Here is a 19,123-nt window from a genome sequence, read left to right as displayed (position 1 = left end):
TTTGCCCGGGCAGGGTCAGAGTATATGAGGGAGTCTATAGGATGCTGCCACTTCCCTTTAAAGACATTCCCACACAGTGTGAGAATCACCTTAATTCTACTGATAGCTCTGGGGATGCAGACCAGAGCCAAGCATTTTGCTGAAAGACAGTGGTGCATGCTGTGAGCCTGCAGGAGCAGGCCACAAAAGGACATTCTTATATCTAAGGCTAGTTTTGTGTTTACTTTTCTGCTCCAACCCCACCCCATCTGTGAATTGAACAGTGCCCCTATCTGATACCTTAAACAATTATTATTTTCTTCCCCTTAACTCACTGTATGGCTCTGGTTTATCCTGGCTCCAGGGCCCACCCTCATTCATATTACCTAACTGGGCACATAGTAGGAGTATATTCTATAAAGACATCTAGGTGCCTACATTTGTTTATAAAGTCTAGCCTAACCAGGTAGACACATACCAAACATTAAGGGGTCCTTTTACTAAAGTGCACTGAAAATGGCCTGCGCTGGTGTAGACGTGTGTATTGGACATGCGCAGGTCTGTTTTTCATCACACCTGAAAAGATGCCTTGTTTTTTGGGGGGCCAAAAATGGACATGCGGCAAAATAAAAATTGGCGCGCTTCCATTTTGGGTCTGAGACCTTACCACCACCCATTGACCTAGCGGTAAAGTTTCACATGCTGCCACTCTGTAAAAGGACTCCTAAATTTGAGTTTGAAGCTGGATGCCCAAGATTCTCGTTTTAATCTCATGTATATTTTCTAGTAATTCCCTTTTGTAGCTTAGAAGGCATGTAATCTGCATATGGTCAACAAATACAGACACCATTCAATTCCTCCAAGAATGGGACGACATATGTAAGACAACATTAGACATAATTGCCCCAATCCATACCAGATCATCACACAGGAAAAAACCAAACTCATGGTTCACCGAAGAGCTGAAAAAACTCAAAACACAAGTCAGAAAACTAGAACGCACATGGAACAAAAAGAAAGACGAACACACACTGAATGCCTGGAAATCACTCAGGAGGAAATACAAATATACCATTAAACAGACTAAAAGACTACACTATAAAACAATGATTGGACCAAACTACAAAGACACACACAAACTCTTCTACCTTGTAAACAAATTGCTAGACACCACACCAGTTACAAATAACAGCAAAGATACACCAGGGGTCGACGACCTCGCGAAATACTTCAAGGAAAAAATCATACAACTACGATTTAAAATACCCACCAGCCCTACTGAATATGCAACACTCCTAAATTGTCTAGACCCAGAAGAGAGAATATACCCAGCAGACAGGATATGGACCGAATTCGAACTATTATCAGAGGACCTCATCTGTAAAACGCTCAAAAGATTCGCCAAATCCCAATGCAAACTAGATATTTGCCCAAACAACCTCATGAAATCAGCCCCTCAACAATTCATAATAGGCCTAACTAACCACATGAATTTCATGCTACAAAACGGACTTTTCCCAAAAGAAAAAGGAAACATTTTACTCACCCCAATACCCAAGGACACAAAGAAAAACACAAGCGAAATAACTAACTACAGACCAATAGCATCTATACCACTAATAACCAAAATAACCGAAGGGATGGTTACCAAACAACTCACAAACTACCTCAACAAGTTCTCCATACTACATGATTCCTAATCAGGATTCCCGACAAATCACAGCACAGAAACAGTATTAATTACCCTAATGACCAAATTTAAACAAATGATTGCAACCGGCACCAATATACTCCTCTTACAATTTGACATGTCAAGCGCCTTTGATATGGTAGACCACGGAATCCTATTACACATTCTTGAATATTTTGGCATTGGAGGCAATGTCCTAAACTGGTTTAAGGGGTTCTTAACCTTACGCTCATATCAAGTCACATCAAACTCAACTACGTCTGCCGCATGGACACCTGATTGTGGAGTACTGCAAGGATCCCCCCTCTCACCAACTATTTTCAATCTAATGATGACCCCCCTGGCAAAACCTCTATCAAACCATAACCTCAACCCATACATATATGCCGATGATGTAACGATATATATTCCATTCAAAAAAGACATTAATGAGATCTCTAACGAAATCAACCAAAGTCTACACATCATGAACACCTGGGCAGATGCATTCCGACTGAAACTGAACGCAGAAAAAACTCAATGCCTCATACTTACCTCCCAATACAACACAAATAAATTTACCGCCATTAACACACCTAAACTAAGTCTGCCAATCTCAGAAACTTTAAAAATCCTTGGAGTCACTATTGACCGCCACCTAACACCTGAGACTGATGCGAACAACACAACCAAAAAAATGTTCTACTCCATGTGGAAACTGAAAAGAATAAGACCATTCTTTCCAAGATCTGTCTTCCGCAGCCTAGTGCAATCACTCGTACTCAGTCACTTGGATTATTGCAACTCACTATACGCGGGCTGCAAAGAACAAATACTGAGGAAACTTCAAACAGCCTAGAATACAGCAGCCAGACTCATCTTCGGAAAACCAAAATACGAAAGTACAAGACCCTTACGGGAGAAACTACACTGGCTCCCACTCAAGGAACGTATCACTTTCAAAGTATGCACCTTAGTCCACAAAATCATTCACGGTGAAGCCCCTGCATACATGTCCGACTTAATAGACCTGCCACCCAGAAACGCTAAAAGATCGTCCCGAACCTTCCTCAATCTCCATTTCCCTAAGTGCAAAGGCATAAAATACAAAGTACTGCACGGATCAACCTTCGCTTACATGAGCACGCAATTCTGGAATACACTACCACGCAACCTGAAAACGATCTACGAACTAACCGACTTCCGCAAACTACTGAAGACTTATCTCTTTGAGAAAATCTACAGCAAGGATCAAAATACATGAAGTCCATACACACTAATAGATACGCATCAACACACTCTCTTCTGAATTCTCTTCCCCCGTATCCTCACCTCTCTTAAAACTCTACCCACAGATAAAATTGTTAGACCTTATGTTCCCTTAATACTGTTTTATCGCCCCTCAACTCCCCATTGTTTTATTCCATTGTTCTATTCCCAAATGATATCCTGACTTTACTCTGTCTTCCTACAACTCTTCACAATGTAACCCATAAGCGTACTGTTACAAACTGTATTTCCATCACTCATAATGTATTGTAAGCCACACTGAGCCTGCAAATAAGTGGGAAAATGTGGGATGCAAATATATATATATATATATATATACACACACACACACACACTTCCTAAGCTAAAAAAACTACTTGAGTTTGGGAAGGTTTATTTTTTTTGTGTGTGGGGGGGAATCTTGCCCATATAGTTAACAGGCCAATGATGGGGCTTATTTTATTTAGTGGCTCATTTTTGAAAGAGAAAAACATTTAAAAGTGGCATAAAGTGGCATTTGAGCGTTTTGCATGCCAAAATGTTCAAATCATTATTTTCGAAATGCATTTTCTAAACATTTTTTCATGCTGTTTGTCTGCAGTGCATTCAAACAACAAGGGAATGTGTGTTGGGAGTGTGTTAAGGGCAGGATTTGGATATTTTTCTGCTATAATGAAAAAAAAATATTCAGGACTAAAACAAAGATTTTTTGAGCTAGACCTGTTTTAATAATGACTAAACCACAAAAAAGTGCACCAAATGAACAGATGACCGTTTGAAGAATAAAGGAATGACTCCCCTAGTGGTTACTGACCCCCTCCCACCCCCCAAAGATATGAAAGAAACAGTACATACCAGCCTCTATGACAGCCTCAGATGTTATGGCTAGTCCTATTAGAGCTGCAAGCAGGTCCCTGGAGTAGGCTAGTGGTTGGTGCAGTATACTATGGAGAAGGGGACCCAGGACAATAATTCACTCTAACCGTTACACTTGTGGAGAAAAGTGTCAGCCCCCCCAAACTCACCAAAAACCTGCAGTCTAAAGGGCTATTGTTGTGGTGTATAGCTGATTTTTGTGAGTTTTGGGGGGCTGACCATACAATATAAGGGGTAACGGTGAGATGCGCTCCTGGGATCTTTTATGTGAAGTCCACTGCAGTGCCTCCTAGGGTGCCCCACTGCTCTGCTGGGATGTCAGTGTGGCCAGTCTATTAACAATGCTGGCTCTTCCTATATCTCAATGGCTTGATTTTGTGCATTTTTCACGTGGATTCTTTTTCGAAAGTGTTCCAACAAGATAGGAACACTGAGTATAGCAACATCTAGCAAATGGCCATTTTCAAAACATAAAGGTAAACATTTTGCTGTTTTGAAAATTACTTTATTCACTGCTTGAATTTTGAACATTTTTGATCAAACTGTCCAAAGTCGGATTTAAACGTCATATCAAAAATGCTCTTCTTAATTCTACTACTACTACTATTTAGCATTTCTATAGCGCTACAAGGCATACGCAGGGCTGCACAAACATAATGTGCATTAATGAGCATTAACACAGAAACTGGTTACCATGTGTTAGTATATGAAGCTGTTAGAATATATGCCCTCTGAAGAAAGGGACATACCTCGCATTGAGCTACATATAAATAAATATATGTGCAAAACTCATCTTGACACCGCTCAGAAGGATCCAACCCTGCAAGGAGATAGGGACGTGCAAGCTTCAGAGGAAGCCAGGTTGAGGCGTCAGGGAGAGTGGACTGCTGCCAGCGCCGGTGCCTATTTTTCATGTGACATATCGTGTGAAAAATAGGCACTGTCAGAAGTCTATTTGGGGGAGCGATTGCTCCCCTGGCAACCCACCTAACAGCCTCTGGGAAGCAATTCTCTTCTTAGGGATCACTCACTCCTCCTTGGAGCCAGCTCTGCGAGTTCCTGTGGGTGCTGAGCACCCCCAATATCAAACAAGCTCCTTTCCTGTGTCCAAGGAGATGTGATTTGTATTGTGTTGGCATCTATGTCTCTTTGTACTCCTCTACTCAACAAAATATATTCACAGCTTTTTGGGTTGTTCTGATAAGAATTTACTTGTCAAAGCAAATATAGTGCAATAGTAAAACACAGAAGATTCAGTGTAACCTTTATAGCACAACATCCAAATCCTCTTCACATTGCTTTCTTCTTCCTCGAATCATAGGGAATTTCCATTATGCCATTCTACAGTTTTCTTCCAGTACCCTACCCAGGGGGAACAACTTGGAACATAGTTCTATTACTTTTGAAGCTCCAGTCCATCCCTCCCAGGCAGCTTGCAGGGAAGAAGAGGGGGAGCCTGGAGCAGAGCAAAAACAGTCTCTCTAATTCAGTCCTTCTCCTGTTGCTCCTGCTCCTGCACCCTCCTACCCCTTCCCTGGACTCCTCAGCTCCACTTCCTTTTTGTCTACAAATTGAGCTCTGACCTTAACAACTGAGTAGGGAACACAACTCCATTAGATAAATCCTCCCTTGTCATCCTCCTAGCAGACATTCTATCTTCTTTCCTATTTGAGGCCTCCTTAGTTCTATGACTCCTTCCAGCTAAAGATAAAAACAAGTGTGGAATATGGGAGTCATTCTAGATGCACAATTGACTTTAAAGTCCCAAATTCATTCAATGGTGGAGTCTTCATTCCTTAAGTTATGTTTATTGAATAAACTGAAACCCATGATACCATCTGAGGACTTTAGAACAGTGGTACAATCTAGTATTTTATCTGAAGTGGAATACTGCAATGCTTTTTATTTAGTTCTTCCAACATTTTAGTGAAAATCACTGTAGAGTGTTCAAAATTCAGCAGCCCATTTGATTACAGGGGTGCCTCACTCTCAGCATATAACTCCTTTTCTACCAAGCTAGTTTAGCTTCTGATAGACAAAAGAATATCATTCAAGACTTTACTCTCAATACGCAAAAGGCCTGAGAGCATCAGGTATTTATTCTCTACAGCTGTTGATAAGATTCATTTTGAAGAGACAGGGAAATGCTCCTTTTCTCTAGTGGACTCAAGAGAATGGAATCAAGTTCTGGTTGCACTTAGATTAATGACTGATTCTGCTGCTTTTAGAAATCAATTGAAAGCTTTTCTATTTATGAACACCTTTTGAGACGTAGGACTCAGTGTGACTGCCACTTCGTCGAGTGTGTAGCATGCAATGTGGAGATGGAGTGGGCTGAGGATCCACTTGGCATACTTAGCTGTTATTAGTGTTGGCTTGGGTTCATAGGCACAAAACAAAAAAACAAAAAGGCACACAACGGCTTACAAAACAGTATATAAAAAACAACAAAGCAGTCGAATCAAATGCATTTATTGGAACAATATTTGTCTTACAGATGATATCATGTATGCCTATACATGTTTTTTAGAATTTTTAAACGATTGTTTTATATATGTTGAATAAATTTTTAAATAATTGTTTTTTATTTGTTGAATCATGCTTATGACATTGTTGTTATGTATGGCTATATATGTTTTTATACTTGTGTTTTGTTTTCATAGTTTGTACCCCTGACGCAGCCTGAGGGCGAAACGTTGCCACGTCGGGTATTGTTCCAATAAATGCATTTGATTCCACTGCTTTGTTGTTTTTTATATATTGGGTTCATAGGCGCCAACTTTTCAAAATTATTGGGGGTGCTAAGCACAGTGGAAATAACCCCTCCCTGGACACATCTAAGGAATTTTCTCTCAATATTGGGGGTGCTGAAGCACCTACAGCACCTACAGAGTCAGCTCCTATGCTTGGGTTGGTGCAGAGCTGTGACTAGCCACTGTGTTTTTGTACTATTTTTGTAGATATGCTAAGAGATTTTAATTTTTTGCTGTCATTTGTTTTGGTAATGTTATTTGTTTTTTTTTTTTAATGTGTTTGATTTTATGAATGTGTAATTGTAATCCATCTTGGATAAGGCAGAATATAAATGACAAATGATAAAAAGTATCTGGATCCCATTTTTGTAGAATTATAATTCCCTCCCTCTTTGGTAGGGTCTTCCTCCTCAAATACCTCATACTAATGCCTCCCTTGAGCCCTTCCTGACCCAAAAAGGTTTCCGCTTTACATAGTAGGCATAGAAACGTCATCTTAGGGGCCTTAGGGGTCCCTATATGTGTCACTACAAAAAGAAAGGAAGAGGTTGTTACTGTGTGTGCTATAGGCAAACTGCCTTGCCAGTGCCTTCAAAGGGTTAATTTTGACTTGGATTCCTCTTAGCATTCCTAAATGGAAGTGGCTCAAGTAATCTCTCTGCAGGCAGCAAATTGGCCTTAGTCAGTCAGTCTCAAGTGAAAGTTCATTATTGCTCTTTCAAGTTTGGACTTGATGACAGTTGAACTTTGCAATATTTTCACCATTAGTTGCTCTGGCACACTGATATCATCAGGCATTGGAAACATTTTGAATGGAATGTTTAGTGTGTTCTTCTTATTGGAATTACATCCTAGATATTTTTCTTTCTTACATACTTTAGAATTCTTTCTCTTCCATTCTTTTAACATCGAAACAGAAATATGATGGTGGATAAAGGCCACCAGGTCCATCTATTCTACCCATTTGTTGCAATAGCAGAGATCATATTTAATCTCTTTCTTTTTTATTTTTGGCATTTATATGATGCCTTTCTCTATGGTATATTATAAAACATGATTGAGAATGCAAAGACAGAGGGAATACCAAAACACAGGTAATGACAGTAGTTTAGGGAAAAGTGAGATGAAACAGATAACTTAAAAATCACTGAACACATAGACAAACATGGTTTAATGGGACAGAGTTAGCAAAGATTCAGCCAAGGGAAGTCTTTCCTCACGCGTCATTTCTTTGAATGTGTGAATAAACATGTGGATAAAGTTGAACTAGTTGATGTAATATATCTAGACTAGTAAAAGAGGCCCGTTTCCAACAGAAAGGAACGGGCACTAGAAAGGTTGCAGGGCCCCCTACCCTCTCCTCCTCCCCCCTTCCCAACCCCTCTCCTCCTCCTCCCCCTTCCCCATCACCCCCCCTCCTCCTGAATCCTCCTCCTCCCCCAGGACCCCCACCCTCTCTCGTCTGAGGACCCCCACCCCCTCCCTCTCTTGTCTTAGGACCTCCCCCCCTCTCTCTCGTCTCAGGACCCCCCTCATCTCAGGACCCCCCTCTCTGATTTCTGCCACCCAGCGCCTCTCTCCCTATGTCTCTGTGGCCTCCGAGTGCAAGGAGGATGTGTGCGAGTGCCCCAGCCCTTCGTATGTGGCAGCTGCTTTTTAAAACATTTTACCTCCTGCTCGGCCGGCAACACTGAAGTCCACCAAGTACAGATGCCGCTTCAGACAGGCTGTGGTTCGCTGTTCCGCTGGTCCCACCCTCATTTCCTGTTTGCGGAAGGGCGGGACCAGAGGAACAGCGAACCACAGCCTGTCTGAAGCGGCATCTGTACTTGGTGGACTTCAGTGTTGCCGGCCGAGCAGGAGGTAAAACTTTTTAAACAGCAGCTGCCACGTGCGAAGGGCTGGGGCACTCGCACGTGTCCTCCTTGCACTCGGAGGCCACAGAGACAGAGGGAGGGGGATGATGTACGGGGGGGGGGGGACTGCTGAACTGGGAGGGGATGAAGATGGTGGTGCGAACTCGTAGCGCCCGTGCTTGAGTCACGTTGTGGTTTCCCAGGCAACACGGTGATGTCACCGGAAGGCTTCAGACATTACGAACCGGGCTTCAACTTCCTGGCAGTCAGCTTCAGAACATTGGCGGTGCAAATTATTATAGTAGATATTCAGAAAACATTTGACAATGTCCCTCATGAGAGACTCCTGAGAAAATTTAAAATCCATGGGACAGGAAGCAATGTTCTGTTGTGGATTAGGAATTGGTCGATGGATAGAAAACAGAAGGTAGGGTTAAATGACCATATTTCTCAGTGGAGGAGGATGAATAGTGGAGTGCTGCAGGGATCTGTACTGGGATCGATGCTATTTAACATATTTATTATTGATCTGGAAATGGGAAAGACGAGTGAGGTGATTAACTTTGCGGATGACACAAAACTATTCAAAATTGTTAAAATACATGTGGACTGTGAGAAATTGCAGGAAGACCTTAGAAAATTGGAAGGCTGAGCATCCAAATGGCAGATGAGATTTAATGTGAACAAGTGCAAAACGATGCACATTGGGAAGAATAATCCAAATCAGTTATTTGATGCTAGGTTCCACCCTAGCACCCAAGAAAAAGATCCAGGTGTCATCGTGGACAATATGCTGAAAATTTCTGTCCACTGTATGGCAGCAGCCAAAAAAAACAAACAGAATGCTAGGAATTATTAGGAAAGGGATAGAAAAGAAGAGTATTATAATGCCTCTGTATAGCTCCACAGTGTGATCACACTGAGTATTGTATACAATTATGGTCGCCATATCTTAAAAAAGATATAGCAGGATTAGAAAAGGTTCAGAGAAGGGCGATCAAAATGATTAAGGGGATGAAACTCCTCTCATACGAGGAAAGGCTTAAGAGGTTTGGGATCTTTACCTTGGAAAAGAGACAGCTGAGGGGGGATATGATAGAGGTCTACACAATACTGAGTGATGTAAAATGGGTAAACATAAATCAATGTTTTATTCTTTCAAAAAGTACAAAGACTGTGGGTCACACAAGGAAGTTACACGGTACTACTTTTAAAATGAACAGGAGGAAATATTTTTTCACTCAATGAATAGTTAAGCTCAGGAACTCGTTGCCAGAAGATGTAGTATCAACGGTTAGTGTATCTGGATTTAAAAAAGGTTTGAACAAGTTCCTGGAAGAAACGTCCATAGTCTGCTGTTGAGATAGATATGAGGAAAGCCACTGCTTGTCCCTGGGATCAGTAGCATGAATTTTGCTACTGGTTGGGATTCTGTCAGGTACATGTGACCTGAATTGGCCACTGTTGTAAGCAGAATACTGGGCTAAATGGAGTATTGGTCTGACCTAGTATGGCTATTCTTATGTTGTTATCTTTTTCTTTTTTGTGTTTTTTAAAGTAGTTCTATTTTATTAAGTTTACCAAATAAAAGGAAAGCAAAATAATGGGACTGGTGTGTTAATTGTAAAGTCATTCCTAGTTATATACACAGTTCTTGAGTTGCACATTATCAGTAGTTCATATTATTATTATTATTATTTATGACATTTATATCCTGCATTAGCCCAAGTAGAACTCAGGTTCAATGTGACTTACATAACAATTAGAAAAGCATGAACATGTTCAAATATATTAACAGAAAATAAAATACATCATGTATTGTTAGACCAGTGAAACTCATAGATCATTATGGAGCTCATTTTCAAAAGAGAAAAATGTCCAAAAAGTGGCATAAATATGCCTTTGGACATTTTTCTCACATAAATATCCAAATTGGTATTTTCAAAACCAATTTTTAGACATTTTTCTATGAAGTCTGTCAGAAGTGCGTTCAAATCACAAGGGGGTATGTCAGGGGCATGTTAAAGGCGGGATCTGGGCATTCCTAACATTTGGACGTTTTTCAGCCATAATGGAACAAAACAAAACCGTCCAGGACTAAAACTAAGACGTTTTGAGCTAGACCTGTTTTTATAACGAACAAGGCACAAAAAGGTGTCCTAAATGATCAGATGACCTCCCCTTACTCCCTCAGTGGTCACTACCCTCCTCCCACTCCCCCAAAATGTGATTAAAAGCATTTCTTGCCAGCCTCTATTCCAGCCTCAGATGTTATACTCAGGTTCATTAGAATAGCAAACAAGTCCCTGGAGTAGTGTAGTGGTGGTGCAGTGCACTGCAAACAGGTGGACCCAGGCTCCTACCTCTCCCTACTCTTGTGGAGGAAACTGTGAGCTCTCCAAAATTCACCAGAAACCATTGTACCCACATATAGATGCCCCTTTCACCCGTAAGGGCTATGGTAGTGGTGTACAGTTGGGGGTAGTGGGTTTTGTGGGTCTCAGAAGACAAGATAAGGGAGCAATGGTAAGATGTGTACCTGGGAGCATTTTATGAAGTCCACTGCAGTACCCTCTAGGGTGCTCAATTGCTTTCCTGGGATGTCAGGGGGTCCAGTCTACCAAAAATGCTGGCTCCTCCTACATCCTAATGGCTTGATTTTGTGTGTTTTGCACTTGGATTTTTTTTTTTTTCCCGAAAATGGACCAAAAAACAAAGCGTGCAAATCACAAAACCTTGTTCTAAACAGTATTTTCGATAAAAAAAAAAAAGACTTTCTTTTTTGAAAATGACCTTCTTTCCTATTCAGATTTTGGACGTTTTTTGTAAAATGGCCAAAGTTGGACAGATGTCATATTGAAAATGCTCTTCTAAGGACCCTGCACTATTTAGTAAACCACATTATAGGATTAATATAGGCAGGGCTTTTTTTGAGGGGGTACTTGGGGGTACTGAGTACCGGCACCTTTTCCATTGGCTGCCAAAATTGACCCATGGTCCTCAAGTTTTAATGAAAGATCTCAGGCTCTACCCACCAATTCCACCTTGTCCTAGATTCTGTGACTGGTTGCAGGGGGCCTGGCTATTGTGAGGTGGGTCCCTCATTGATCACCTCACTCCTGAAGGGTGGCCTAGCATTTGAGTACCGGCACCTTTTTTGTTAGATAAAACGCACTGAATATAGGTTTTAACATACACTAACTGTATGTTCATTGAGAGGTAAAAAAAAAAAAAAAACAACAGTTAATGTACTAGTACAATTACAATAAAAACTTGTATTCCATTACAAATGAGAACAGCTCATTGTGGATCACAATATAAGATGGCTAGCAATTTGTAGAGAGATACAGACAATCATAAGTAACATTCTCTTATACAGAATATTAAAATAAACTAACATTACTTTAAAATTTTCTGAAAAAGAAAAGCATTTAGTAGCTTCCTAAATTTTAGATAACACAACTCAGATCTTATACCCAAAGGAAGTGCAGTCTAGCATCTAGCAGTCTGATATGCAAATGTAGCAACATAAAGGGGGGCATAATCGAACGGGGCACCCAAGTTTTCCTGAGGACGTCCTTGCAGGACGTCCTGGCGAAGGGGCGCGGAAACACATATTATCGAAACAAGATGGGCAGCCATCTTTCGTTTCGATAATACGGTCGGGGACGCACAAATCTCAACATTTAGGTCAACCTTAGAGATGGTTGTCCCCGGTTTTCGGTGATAATGGAAACCGAGGACTCCCATCTCAGAAACGACCAAATCTAAGCCACTTGGTTATGGGAGGAGCCAGCATTCATAGTGCACTGGTCCCCCTGACATGCCAGGACACCAACTGGGCACCCTAGGGGGCACTGCAGTGGACTTCAGAAATTGCTCCCAGGTGCATAGCTCTCTTACCTTGTGTGCTGAGCCCCTCAACCCCCCCCCCCCAAACCCACTACCCACAACTGTACAACACTACCATAGCCCTAAGGGGTGAAGGGGGGCACCTACATGTGGGTACAGTGGATTTGTGGTGGGTTTTGAAGGACTCACATTTACCACCACAAGTGTAACAGGTAGGGGGGTATGGGCCTGGGTTCGCCTACCTGTAGTGCACTGCAGTACCCACTAAAACTGCTCCAGGGACCTGCATACTGCTGTCAGGGAGCTGGGTATGACATTTGAGGCTGGCATTGAGGCTGTCAAAATATATTTTTAAAGTTTTTTTTTTTTAGGGTGGGAGGGGGGGTTAGTGACCACTGGGGTAGTAAGGGGAGGTCATCCCCAATTCCCTCCGGTGGTCATCTGGTCAGTTCGGGCACCTTTTTTAGGCTTGGTCGCAAGAAAAAATGGACCAAGTAAAGTTGGCCAAGTGCTCATCAGGGACGCCCTTCTTTTTTCCATTATCGGCCGAGGATGCCCATGTGTTAAGCACGCCCCAGTCCCGCCTTCGCTATGCTTCCTACACGCCCCCATGAACTTTGGTTGTCCCCGCGACGGAAAGAAGTTGAGGGCGCCCAAAATCGGCTTTTGATTATGCCGATTTAGGCGACCCTGGGAGAAGGACGCCCATCTCCTGATTTGTGTCGAAAGATGGGTGCCCTTTTCTTTTGAAAATGAGCCCAAAAGTCTCTTAAATTTCACTTGTTTCATTATTGAATACTGGAGACTCAAACTACCTTTTGAACTCAAAGATTAAATGTTCACCTAGGGCGAGATGCTCAAATGTGGCCGTTAAATACCATGTGCATCTATATTCGCGGTTGAACTTGCCAATTTTAAATCAGCGATCGATGCTGAAAGGAAATTGCATACAAATGAGAAGTATGGAAATTCTACAAGTGACTTGGTAGGGAAAGCGCCTAGCACATACATAGAATAGTGTCACGGTATGCATTGATGTTATACACATGTCCAAGGAAAAAAGGTGACAACTGCGTCATAGGCGTGCATCCACTAATGTGACGTCACTTGAAGTTTTTCTTTTTGTTTTTGACTCCACAACAACTTTTTAACAGTTCTATTACATGCGGGACACACACAGACACAGACACACATAGAATAGGCTTAAATTTCCGCATTATATATAGAATACACTGAGTGCCCATCCATGCGATCAAATTTGGTCGCATCCATTTAGGCCTTGTTTTACTTGGCATTAATGCCAACACCTAAATTAGGCACAGAGCGGGTGTATTCTATAATAATGCACATAGATTTTAGAAATGCCCATGGCCCTCCTATTCTACACCCATAACCATACCTCCTTTTCAACTATGTGACTTGGAATTTATACGCACCACATTACAGAATACACTTAGCGAGCTATGCATGTAAATCTTAATGCCAATTAGTGCTGATAATTGCTTGTTAACATCCAATTAACAACACTGATTACCTAGTTAACTAATTATGTGTATTGTTGTAGAATACGCTTTGATTTCTGTGCGGAAATTAAGGCGCGATATATAGAATTTGGGAGGGGTTTAGTAGAAACATATGCATGTATATGCCGGTATTCTAATCATTGATGTGCATATTCAGTGTGTAAATGTTAGCACCTTATTTATAGGATTAGTCCCTTACCCCCAGATTCTATATATCACACCAAGATTTCTGTGTGGAAATCAAAGCATATTTCATAACAATAGACATAATTTGTTAACAAGCTAATCAGCATTATTAATTGGATGTCAACAAGCAATTATCAGCACTAATTGGTATTAATTGAGATTTACACGCACAACTCGCTAAGTGTATTCTGTAATGTGGTGCGCCCAAATTCTGTGTCGCATAGTTGAAAAGGGAGCATGGCCATGGGCAGGTGGGGGGCGGGGGGGGGGGGGGTGGATGTGTCTATAATCTATGTGCACTATTACAGAATACATCTACTCTGTGCCTAATTTAGGCATCGGGATTTGCACCAAGTAAAAGGTGGCCTAAATAGACACGACTAAATTTGGTCACATTCTACATACCACGTGGAACTTTAAGCCAATTCTATAAAATGAAGGCATATTTTAGAGAATATGCCTAGCCGTATTTCTTTTCTGCGTGGATTTTTCAGATTGCCATACATAGAATCTAGCCCTTAATTTGAAATTTCATGTTAGCAGCTGGGGAAATGTGGAGAGTGCTCCTCCCCCAACTCCCCCTTCATTATCTCCTCAGACCCTTGCTGAATTCTTTCACGACAAGGTTCAAAAGATAAACCTTGAATTCTCTACCTCGCCACCTCTCCCTCCACCAGTCCGTTCCCCTCTCTCTCCTTCCCCTCATTCCTTTTCCTCCTTTCCTGAAGTTACTATAGAGGAAACTACACTTCTCCTTTCTTCCTCAAAATGTACCACCTGTTCCTCTGATCCCATTCCCACCCACCTTCTTAATGCCATCTCACCTACTCTTATTCCTTTTGTCACATTCTCAACCTCTCACTTTCCACTGCAACTGTCCCTATTGCCTTTAAACATGCTGTGGTGACACCTCTCCTTAAGAAGCCTTCACTCGACCCTACTTGTCCCTCTAATTACCGACCCATCTCCCTCCTCCATTTTCTCTCCAAATTACTTGAGCGTTCTGTTCACCACCGCTGCCTTGATTTTCTCTCCTCACATGCTATTCTTGACCCACTACAATCTGGTTTTCGCCCTCTCAACTCAACTGAAACTGCGCTTACTAAAGTCTCCAATGACCTATTACTGGCTAAATCCAGAGGTCTCTATTCCATCCTCATTCTTCTTGATCTTTCCTCTGCTTTTGACACTGTCGATCACAGCATACTCCTCGATACCCTGTCCTCACTTGGATTCCAGGGCTCTGTCCTTTCCTGGTTCTCTTCCTACCTCTCCCTCCGCACCTTCAGAGTTCACTCTGGTGGATCCTCTTCTACTTCTATCCCTCTGCCTGTCAGCGTACCTCAGGGTTCTGTTCTTGGTCCCCTCCTCTTTTCTAGCTATACTTCTTCCCTTGGTTCATTAATCTCATCCCATGGCTTTTCCTACCATCTCTATGCTGATGACTCCCAAATCTACCTTTCTACCCCTGATATGTCACCTTGCATCCAATCCAAAGTTTCAGCGTGCTTGTCTGACATTGCTGTCTGGATGTCTCAACGTCACCTGAAATTAAACATGACCAAACCGAGCTTCTCATTTTTCCCCCCAAACCCATCTCCCCACTCTCCCCGTTTTCAATTTCTGTTGATGGCTCTCATTCTCCCTGTCTCCTCAGCTCGAAACCTTGGGGTCATCTTTGACTCTTCTCTCTCCTTCTCTGCTCATATCCAGCAGATCGCCAAGACCTGTCGTTTCTTTCTTTACAACATCCGTAAAATCCGCCCCTTTCTTTCCGAGCACTCTATCAAAACCCTCATCCACACCCTTGTCACCTCTCGTTTAGACTACTGCAATCTGCTTCTTGTTGGCCTCCCACTTAGTCACCTCTCCCCTCTCCAATCGGTTCAAAACTCTGCTGCCCGTCTCGTCTTCCGCCAGGGTCGCTTTACTCATACTACCCCTCTCCTCAAGTCACTTCACTGGCTCCCTATCTGTTTTTGCATCCTGTTCAAACTTCTTCTACTAACCTATAAATGTACTCACTCTACTGCTCCCCAGTATCTCTCCACACTCGTCCTTCCCTACACCCCTTCCCGTGCACTCCGCTCCATGGATAAATCCTTCTTATCTGTTCCCTTCTCCACTACTGCCAACTCCAGACTTCGCGCCTTCTATCTCGCTGCACCCCACGCCTGGAATAAACTTCCTGAGCCCTGCCTTGCCCCATCCTTGGCCACCTTTAAATCTAGACAAAGCCCACCTCTTTAACATTGCTTTTGACTCGTAACCACTCACCTCCACCTACCCTCCTCTCCTCCTTCCTGTACACATTAATTGATTTGATTTGCTTACTTTATTTTTTGTCTATTAGATTGTAAGCTCTTTGAGTAGGGACTGTCTTTCTTCTATGTTTGTGCAGCGCTAAATAGTAGTAGTAGTAGTAGTGATGCTAACTTGTGTTAACTGCTAACACAGCAGATAATGTGGAAAAATTAAGCATATCTCCAGCGGCTGCATTAATGCTTGGTAGCCACCATTGCTCCCCGTTACCAGCTGTGAAGGATTCCTCTTCTCCTCTCAGGAAAACTCTGGCCTCCGGCCCAAGTTTTCTATATGATATTCCAATTAGGTACAACTCCCTGTAATCCTCCTGGTTTACCCTCCGACCTGAGGTACGCCGGCGGTTCTATTCCAGCACAGGTCCCGAGATATCCGCCAGGGAAATTATCCCAGCGGTTTCAAGAATGCAATCCCAAAAATAAACAGTTTAGAAAAAGTAATTTTAAATAATGCAGTTCCAAAAGCAAAGCAGTTCTGGAATCTCCACCGCTTCAAAAATGCAGTTCATAAACCAACAGGACATGAATCCCAGCAGCCCCAATGATGCAACTCAAAATAAGTGATTCCAAAAGCAAAAAACGTTCCACAAAGAAAAACAAGCAGTTCAAAGAAAACAAGCACTTCCAAACAGGCAGTTCAAACAAGCAGTTTAGAAATCCCATCAGCAGTTCAGAGGCAGAGAGCTCCCAGGGGTCCCCTCCCTCTTCTGGCCAGCTCTGTCTCCTGGCTTCCTCCCACTTGATCCTGTCGCTTCCTGGCTCCTCCATGGTAGCCACTGCTTTCTCTTGTTTACCATGACCCTGCACCAAGTGGTTACCTGCTGTCTGAACCTTTTACCTTTGGATCTTGCCAGAGCTGCAATTTCTATCGGCTCCTCTTGCTTCACTTCCTCCTCCTTTTCTTCCCCCTTCCATTCCATGGGCTCCTTGCCCCACCCATTCAGCTGATCCTCCTCCCCCTGATTAGTTCTGCTTAGTGGCTCCCCCTCCATTCCTGGCCTCCCGACCGTGTCTTGGGTTTCACCTTTACCTGCCTTTCCCTTGGGTTCCACCGGGGGCTGCTGGGATAAGAAGTCTTTGATTCTGTTGTAAGACCTCTTCAAGGGCTGCTGGGAATCGTAGTTTTTACCCTGCCTCCAGCCCTCTGGGGAAAATGATCTATGCCTTCTCCTGACATATGGAACTCCTTGAGCTGAGAATCTGGGTTGTCCCCTCCTCTGGGCCTTATTTTCTCCTGCCCTGGTACCCCCCCTCTCTGTTCCCTTATCCCCTTCTTCACACAGCACAGGTGCTTTCCTCAAGTGCCAGGAATGGCCCTACTATACAGTGGAGGCTTTGGAGCTACCATGGGTTTACTTATTGGGATTTATTAACCGCCTTTATGAAGAGATTCACCCAAGACAGTGTACAGCAGGTACAGTTTAAAATAAAACTTACAATTTTGTTAACAGCATAACAACAGTAAAAAATAGCTACATATAAACATGAATACAATAAATGAGGTAAACCTGAGAACAGCAAATTAGGACTACCATAAAACAGTATCAAAAATATACACATTTAACAGGTTAACTTTAGCAGGTAACATAAATGAATTACAAAACTGTAATGTGACTTCCTTTGTAAATAGGATCTAAAGGGCATGTACAAGTCTTAATGCACATTAAAAATATGCAAGCAAAGTTTTCCATATCTTGCCAATACCTTATTTGGAGTATTGTCCAGTTCTGGAGACCATACAGCAAAGAAGATACAGAGGCAGTTCAGAACAGGGCTTTCACAGTGGTTTAGACTCTGGTCCACAAGTCTCATGAAATGAGACATAAGAACCTAAATATGTGTACCCCAGAGGAGCAAAAGAATAGGTGGGATATGAAAGAGGCATTTAAATATCTTTATCAAGTCATCAACAACAGAAACAGGAAAGACAATCATAACTGAATGTTATAACCATATTCATATACAGCAAAGAGATATAGAAGATGACCCAAATAAATATCATATATTCACCCCCCTCTCTCCCATAACACCTCCCCACACCTACATCCCCATACCCCCCCCCCCCTTAGCTTCCCCTTACTACTCGCATTTTTCACCCTCTTCACCCACACTATTACACAGAAAGAACAAAGAATATGCATGAAACAAGAAAGGCCCAAAGAAGATTACCGAAATGGTACCCCCAATATTAAATATCAAGATCATTCAACAAAACTGTATGAACTCTCATAGTCAAAGTAGTCAAAAAGGCATCCCAGACTTTAAGAAATCACTTAGTTGCAATCCGACCTTGGAGAACCGCCGTCATCTTCTCCATCCGAAGCAAAGCATGCGTTTAAATACCTCAAAGATTTAAATAATGCACCCTCTTATATTTTCCATCATTTTCTGGCGTTAAATACAAAAAATTATTACAAACATCTTTTTTATATCAAACTGTTCAGGTCTGGAACTCTTTACCCATTTCAGTGAGAATTTCACCTACTTACCTTTCTTTTTGGAAGAATTTGAAGACTATTCTGTTTTAGAAATTGTACTTGTAATTCTTCTTTCTATTTTTTACATTTATAGTTGGAATCTGCTTTGAACCATATTTTGAGACTTGGCGGAATAGAAGTACTATATCATATCATATCACTTTTTAGCAGAACTTACATTTTAGAACAAGAGGTCATGATATGGGGCTCTACAGGGGTAGGCTGAGGAGCAATCTAAGGAAACATATGGATGATGTATGGAACCGCCTTCCAGCAGTAGTAGTGGAGGCAAAATCATTATCAGAATTCAAGAAACAATGGGAGAATTCGTAGTTGCAGAGAAGTGAAAATAAAGATGGAGA

At 42.1% G+C, this 19,123-nt stretch overlaps 1 protein-coding gene across 1 annotated transcript in view; it reads left to right on the top strand.

The window, feature by feature from the left end:
- The window catches only part of ERFE (erythroferrone), a 69,592-nt gene that overhangs the window by 11,722 nt on the left and 38,747 nt on the right, over positions 1-19,123 (top strand). The gene's annotated exons all lie outside the window — the stretch shown is intronic.

The sequence above is a fragment of the Microcaecilia unicolor genome, chromosome 10 (assembly GCF_901765095.1).
Source record: "Microcaecilia unicolor chromosome 10, aMicUni1.1, whole genome shotgun sequence".
Lineage (NCBI taxonomy): Eukaryota > Metazoa > Chordata > Amphibia > Gymnophiona > Siphonopidae > Microcaecilia > Microcaecilia unicolor.
Note: the sequence above shows the minus strand (reverse complement) of the source record. Positions and strands in the feature narration are given on the sequence as shown.